This window comes from Notolepis coatsorum, assembly GCF_963971535.1.
Source record: "Notolepis coatsorum genome assembly, chromosome: 6".
In the NCBI taxonomy this organism is placed as follows: Eukaryota; Metazoa; Chordata; class Actinopteri; order Aulopiformes; family Paralepididae; genus Notolepis; species Notolepis coatsorum.
In genome coordinates, this window is record NC_140170.1 from 154,160,605 (window position 1) to 154,169,076 (window position 8,472).

The following is an 8,472-nucleotide window of genomic DNA, read 5'->3' on the forward strand; positions in this document are numbered from 1 at the left end:
CAGGGCTACGCCTGTCCCTGGGCCCCCCTGTAACGTCGTCCGACGGGAAGCTCATAGGCAAGAGGCCGAGGTTGAGCAACGACTCGTAGGAGAGGTACATGGCCCGGACTGAGCTGCTCACGTATACCATGGAACGGCAGGACGTAACGCGCCCCCCGCTGCAGGTCGTCGAGAGCCTAGCGAAGAACGCTCCCTCGATGGCTATGGGGGATTGATTGGCGGCTGACAGGCTGAGGCTGACGGGTCGCAGGTCGTCCTGCGTGAAACCGCAGGCCAGGAACTCCTCCAGAGACCAAAGGTCCGACTGCGCGCCAGTGTCTGCGACGGCAGATATCCGAGCCCCTTTGGCTGAGCCCCGGTTGCTGGTGCCATCCCTCAGTCCGACTGGCATGTCCACCGAGATAGTGATCAGTGCTCGGGGGTGGTCTCTCAGCCTGGCTCGTTTCCATTTGCCCTTGGAGAAGATGTGGTGCTCGAGTCTGATAGGTGCAGGTCTGTTAACACAGCCATGCGACGTAGGGGCGTGGCGTCGGCGATGGCCCCTGCAACGTCGGCCAGGGCGGGCTCCAGCTTGAACCGATGAGACCTGGGAGATCAGCTCCGACCCCACGGCGGCCTGTTGACCGTCGGATGGTGGCTGTTGACGCCTCTGTTGTCGGCGGGCCCTGTAGCAGCCGATGCACACCTGGCTCGTCTGTGGAGTCGTCTTAAGGCGCCCGAAATGACGACATGGCTGACAGGGAGGGGGCGACGGGAGAGCGTTACGGGCCATCTCCTTGTTCTCGACGAGCGCGATTACCTCGTTAACTGGCTTGACCAGGATGTCAGTCGTCCCCAGCGTCTCGCGCCGTATGTCCGAGTCATAAATGCCATTGAGCAGGACATCGCGGATAATGTGGTCGGTGTAGTCGACGTTCGCACCACACACGCATGCCGCACTATATGCGCATGTCTCTGCTTTGCCCCGCACTCTGGCAGCGAGTGCGCGGAATGTCTCGTCGCGTTCCTGTCGTAGCTGAAGTAGTTCGGTGCGCAGGACACATGTAGCGACCGGGATGACAGCCAGAGAGCGCATGACGGCGATCAGGTCCTGCAAAGGTCCGGTAGCGGTGCCGGGGGCGGCTTTCAGCAGGCTGTCTCCAAGCACAGGCCCGGCGCACTGAAACAATTGGACGGGGGCCTGGGCATCCTCTATGCCTGAGCCGGTGCGGAATACGTCCCAACGTCGGATGAACACGTTCCATTCCTCTGTTGACACACCCACGTCAACCCTGGGCCGATCGAGTCTCGGGCCGCGAGGGGCTGGGGCCTGGGCCGGCGCGGCCATGACAGGCGCTGCGTGCTGGTGGCTCAGGCCATGAATAGTCAATATAGCACTGACGAGTGCTTCAGACAAGTCTTGGGATTTGAACTCGCAGCCGGGGGCAGGGCATCCAACGACGACCATGGTGTCTTCATGAAGAAACACACTCCTCAATGTCAGTTTCAGTATTTAATAACAGACAAAGATGAAGACACTCTGAAACAGACAAGACAACACACTCAGCTGACAATGTGTAACATGAATACATAATAACACTATGGTAACATAAATATATATATCTGTATAATGCATATAATATAATATATATAATATGTATGAACAGCAATAGTGCAATAAGCATCTCACATGAATGAGTGAACGAAACGTCTCTGCCGCAGGCGAGTGAGGGAATGAGAACTAAGATGGCCGCTCAGCAATAACAGCGCAGATCAAGGCATGTCCGGTTGGGTGCTGGTAAGACGCTGCCCCCTAGTGGCCGGCGATAAACTCTTCATGGTGGACGTACTGCATACACGTATTTAACCCCTCCTTCTTTTCTTTTGCAATAACTCCAATGCCTTTCCTTTCTATTTCTTCTGTGTGTTTAAACTTAGCCAAGTTCTTATAAGGTTTAAGTGAATGTACTCTACTCTTTGAGGCATCTTTTATTTTTTATCTCCTTTTTATTTAACAGGAGAGTGGCCAGCAGCCACTGAGAATAATCTACTAATGGTAGATTTGATAGTTTTAGACCCTATGGCAATTTGCATAGGGGAGTTATGGTTGATTTACTCGATATGGGGATACTGGTTAAGTATTTTAAATGGTGGGAGGGGGGTGGGAATAGGGGATTATATGTCTGTTTATTTTATATGTTTGTTTTTATGCTCCGGATCTCAACAGAACCTTAACATATCTATTATGAATTGCTACTCCAGACGAATTACACACAGGAATACTGCAACCTGTTTAGACTATGGCTAATTTAAATATCTTGATTTGGAATACAGGGGGTCTTAATATACATCATAAACGCGAAAGCGTGTTTACATGGATGAAAAGACAACAGGTTGATGTGGCTCTTTTAAGTGAAACGCATCTTTTATTGGCTGACAATGTAAAGCTGGCGGATAAAGTATATCAAAACATAAGCTACTCCTCTTTTGGCACTAAATCCTGTGGTGTAGCTATAGTAGTGAAACGGAAGTTGAATATTAAATTGTTGGACGTATGGTCTGATGCAGATGGCCGAGTAACTATTGCTCAAATAGATTACTGTAACAGGAAAATTGCTTTGGTAGCGGCTTATGCCCCTAATGTTTACGACGCTAACTTCTACGCTTCACTCACTAGAGCGATGTTAGATCTCCCTGGGTATTCATTTATAATTGGTGCGGATTTTAATGCCATCTGGGATCCCTCGATTGATAAATATAGTCTCACCACATCCTATGACCAGAAACAGGCCTCTCCGGCACTACAGGCCTGGTCCAAGGATACAGGAGTAAATGATTTGTGGCGATCGCTCAATCCAACGGCGCGAGAGTACTCCTTTTTCTCAGCAAAACAGGACATTTTCTAGAATAGATTATGTTTTTGCATCCCCTAGACTATTTGTTAGCTTTGACGTTGAATTGGGGCCCATTGCACTGTCAGACCACAATTATTTACTCCTAAAGTGCTCATTCAGTAGAATGACATCCCGAGCCCCAAGATGGCGCTTTAACTCGACACTGTTGAAAAACAATGAATTCAACCTACAATTCAAAAATAAACTCAGTGAATTCCTGCAGATTAATGCGGGTTCGGTACAAGACCCCAGAACGTTATGGATATCGGTAAAGGGTTTTATCAAGGATAACACTACTGTCTTTGCCTCCAACCTCCGCAAGAAACATCTATCCAAATTGGTAGAGCTGGAAGTGCTTCACTCTTCGTTGTTCTCCTCTTTACAACGCAACTACTCGTGTCAACTGGAGTCTCAAATTAAAGTGTTGAAAAAGGAGATTAACTCCATTTTAAGACAACAATCTGAATTTCGAATACGCAGAACAAGACAACATTATTACTTTCATGGTTCTAAACCTAGTCACCTACTAGCTATGAAGATACGATCCAGTGAACAATTTGCTGATATCCCTGCCATTAAGGACCAACAGGGAATTGTTATTACAGACCCCAAAAAAATCAATGAGACTTTTCATACGTTTTACTCCAACCTGTACAAGTCAGAAGTGATCTTGTAAACTGGATACATTTCGTGATCAAATTAACTTACCTCAACTTTCAAAGGAAGACGCTAAACGGTTAGATGCACCTATTACACTAGAGGAACTTAGGGAGGCTATATCTGAATTGCAAAGTGGTAAGGCCCCTGGCTGGGATGGCATTCCACCCGAACTGTACCTCTCATGTTGGGATGTAATTGGACCCCTATTACTTGATATGATTTTATACTCAGTCAAAGAGGGGAACTTCTCCAGGGATGTCAATATGGCACTCTGTCCTACTTAAAAAAGATAAAGACCCCACCGAATGCGGTAGTTATAGACCCTTAAGCCTCCTCGGAACCGATCTCAAGCTGTACGCTAAGGTACTAGCCATCCGACTTCAAAAGCATATGACATCTTTAGTTCACCCTGATCAGACAGGCTTCATAAGAGGCCGCCTGATCACGGATAATATTAGACGGTTACTGCATGTGATAGATTCCAGCAAGGATGCCGCGCCTCCTACAGCTGTATTATCCTTGGATGCGATGAAGGCCTTTGACAGGTTGGAATGGTCTTATTTATGGACAGTACTTAGAAGGATGGGTTCATTAATATGATCAAAGTACTATATACAGATCCATCTGCCATGATTTTAACAGGTAAATTCTGCTCCCCACACTTCCCTGTGTCGCGCTCGTCCAGACAGGGTTGTCCTCTTAGTCCCGGACTATTTGCTCTATCCCTAGAGCCTTTGGCACAGTACATAAGACAATCCCAGTCCATAGCGCCAATCTCAATTAAGGGCACACAGCATCACATTAGCTTATATGCGGACGATGTAATATTGTTCATGCAAAACCCTACCACCTCCCTACCTCATCTTCTCAAACTAATAGATGATTTTGGCAATCTATCGGGATTTAAGATAAACTGGCCAAAATCGGCCTTCCTTCCACTTAATGTGACTGCGAAGGCTACCATCCTCCCAGCAAATATACCCATGGTAGAACACTTTAGATGTCTTGGAGTTGAAATATTCCCCACTATAAGCCAAACGGTGAAGTATAATTATTCCGGATTGCTAGATAGGATCACAAATGACTTCGGCAGGTGGTCAAAATAAAAAAAAAACTCATTACAGGCCCGAGCGTCAATAGTTAAGATGAATGTTTTACCCAGAATTTACTTCTTCAGCTCGATGTTGCCGTTACCCCCTCCTGTTGGTTACTGGCAAAAATTACACTCCGCTGCATATAAATTTATTTGGAACAACAAATGTCCATGAATAAAAAGATCCACTGCACAGAGAAATAAAGCCGACGGGGGTTTAGCCTTTCCAGACTTCAACTATTATTTTAAAGCGTTCTCTTTAAGACCACTGATCACCTGGTTTTATTCTCAAGCATCGGTATCCTGGAGACCATTAGAGGAGAACATAGTGGCACCACATAGACTGCAGGATATAGTGTACACCAACTTATCAATTAAGCAATGCAACTTGAGATTTGGCCCTCTTATTACACATGTGATCCGAATATGGCGTGACACACAGAAACCACCATAAATGGCACAGTCGGGGCGGTCAGGTGGCGTAACGGAGATTGCGTTCGTCACCAACCCCGGAGCGGCTGGATTCGCCTGTTCGAATCCAGCTCACAGCTCCGGGGTTGTCACCAGCTTGGCTGGCCGTTCACACTAATACAATTGGCAGTATTAGAGGGTGGGAGAAGCTGGCGGGGTGGGTCCGGGTCGTTGTAAACAGCGACTCCTACAGTTCGGTCGGGGCGCCTGCTAAGCGCGGATAGGATCTAAGTGGGATAGTGTGATCCTTCCACACGCTACGCCCTCTCAGTGAGAATCCGCGCTGCCAGGTGAAAAGAAGCGGTTGATTGGCTGGACGTGTGTCAGAGGAAGCACGTGGTAGCCTCCACTCTCCCAGACCGACTGTGGGGGGTAAGTGTGCAGCGACCAGGAAGGGGATTGGGAATTGGCATAACGACTAACATTGGGATGGGAGAAAAAATTGGAGAAAAAAGGAGGGGGGAAAAGATCAATAACAAAAATCAAAATAAATGGCACAGTCATTCTCCCCTATTTAATAACAATTTACTCCTTATTGCACAACAACCTATCAGATTTCCTAGATGGGAAAAGAAAGGCATACACACATTGGGGGATATCTTCGATGACCATGGTTTCTGCAGTTATCAATGTATCAATGTATCAATGTATCTATGTATTGCTATTCCTAGCACTATTTGGGCAACTTTACACAATTCCTGTTAGTCTATTGAAGACATTTGTAAGGTTTTTTTCAAAAAAATGCATTGTTTTATATTTCTAATCAAGTACTCAAAACCATCATTTTTCAGCCTCAAGAAATCAGGCTGTTATGGCCTGGCTCCGCCCATAAGCACTTTGAGTGACAGTGCCACACAGTCTGCACTGGTAGAGGGAGGGAGGGAGGGGGGGGAAGAGAGAGAGAGAGAGAGAGAGAGAGAGAGAGAGAGAGGGAGGGGGTGGGAGAGAGAGAGAGAGAGAGAGAGAGAGAGAGAGAGAGAAAAAAAAGACAGTCCGCCGGCAGCTTGTGGTTTTTTTTTTCTTTCTTTCAATCTCCCGTTTGCGTGTGTGTGGCGCGCTGCAGGTCCCCCCCCCCACCCCCCCAAGTGCTCTCTATCTCTCTCCCTCTCTCTTCCTTTCTCTCACTCTCGGCTCTCGGTGATGAGAGTCCGCCGGCAGCTTGTTTTTTTTCTTTCTTTCAATCTCCCGTTTGCGTGTGTGTGGCGCGCTGCAGGTCCCCCCCCCCCAAGTGCTCTCTATCTCTCTCCCTCTCTCTTCCTTTCTCTCCCTCTCGGCTCTCGGTGATGAGAGTCCGCCGGCAGCTTGTGTTTTTTTTTTTCTTTCTTTCAATCTCCCGTTTGCGTGTGTGTGGCGCGCTGCAGGTCCCCCCCCCCCCAAGTGCTCTCTATCTCTCTCCCTCTCTCTTCCTTTCTCTCCCTCTCGAGTATGAGGAAATGGTTTCGCTGTGTACAGTCAGTCTAGGTAGAATGGGGGCGGGCATTAGCTCCAACCACAGAGCCAATCGCATCACTGTGCGCTACCCAGAGCAATCCGCCAATATGGTATTTAGACCCTAAAACACATTGATACGAACTCCTATTACTATAATACAATGCTAGAGACTCAAAAATGACATTTATAATACATAGCCCCTTTAACAAATTTAACCTCACCAGTTACACAAATTTTTTCTATCTACAATTAAGAGCAGCTTTGAAGGCTCACGGAGTCCCATTAAATATTCCACTTGAGCACCACAGATTTCACAAATTCTTTTTGAAAAGGAGACATCGAGAGGCTTCGTCTCTGACTTTTATCGTCACTTACTTACGTCCTCATATGAGGTCCTTCCCCTAGACTCGGTTTGGAGGAAGGATATCCCAAACTTGGAAGTAGATTTTGATTGGGATGCAGTCTGGGCAAACGTTCGGCTATCATCACGCAACCCGGATCACCAACAGATTAATCTTAATTTTGTTCATAGGACTTACCTGACTCCTAGACGTTTGCATCTAATGGGTCTCAGACAAGACCCTCGATGCTCCTTGTGTTTAAACAGTGCTCTTGGTACATTTATGCATATGTATTGGGAATGCCCTCCTGTTAAGATTTTCTGGGAAAAAGTAACCACTCAATTATCAGAATTTTTATACCTACACTGCCTTCTGTATTGTTGTTGAATGATGTTTGCCAACAGTTTCATACATATATCGACAGTCACACATTAGGCCAACAGTTTCACACACTCCTTCATGAATTGGAAACACTGTTCAACAAACACACTCTTTAGCATGTAGTCCTGGCGATACCGAGCGGGTAGCCGACCTCTGGTGCTCCTCTGGGGGCGGGCGGGTGGGTCCGCCCTTCGTGGTCCGGATCGGTACCCCGACGGGCCCGGAGCTTCGGGGGTGGGAGCAGAGGCTGGGCGTGGCCCGCTGGCTGGGCGGGGGCAATCCCTGCTGATGTGGCCCGGCTGATTGCAGGCATAGCAAATCAGCCTGCCCTCTTCGTCTCGGCGGGGCGGTTCCCGCGTAGCGGCGGGCGCGTCGTCGCCATCCGGTGGCGCCTCTCTGGGCGCGTCTCGCTCCTGTTGAAAGGCCTGAAAGAGTTGCTCCTGGCGCGCGCCCAGCCGCTCCTGTCCTGTGAAGAGCTGCTTAATAGCCTCCTGCAGCATGTCTTCGCTCATCGGGGCCTCTCGTCTTTCCGGGGTCGCAGCGTGGACCAAGCCCCGGGTGGGACCCTTGACGGGGGGGAGGACCAGCTCCTCCTCCGACCAATCGATCACCGCTTTCAGTACCTGGGGGAACGCCCACGTCCCGTCCTCCCTCATGTACTTCCTCATTTCCCGCCTCAGGGTCTCGTCTCGGAGGCCCACCACAAACTGTTCCTGCAGCAGGGCGGCGGCGTCGGTGACCTGGGTGGGCGCCCGACGTCGTAGGCGACGAATCCTCTCTAGCAGGTCGTAGGCGAATTGTCTCACAGTCTCCCCGGCGGCCTGCCTCCGGTCGTAAAACTCCCCCAGGCGGACACTGACAGGGGCCTTGTCTCCATAGGTCTCTTCGAGGAGCGCGAACAAGGCTTCTGTGTCGGGGGCGGTTCCCTCTGTCAGGAAGCACACCGTCTGTTTCGCCTCGCCTTTCAGGTGGAGCTGTACGACCTCCACTTGTTCCTCCGCCGGCACTCGACTGGCACGGAGATGGGTCCTCATTGCCTGGATCCAGTCCTCCACAGGCAGCTCTCCCCTCTCCTTTTCTCCTCCAAACTCACTGCACTTCCGCTCCCACTGGACGTACACCACCGGGGGGGGTCGCTGGGAGTCCAGGAGGGTGCTGTTGGAGCACGGCTTGCGCCAAGGCAAGCGTCTCTCGCTGGCCGAGCCGGGCCTGCTCCAGGCAT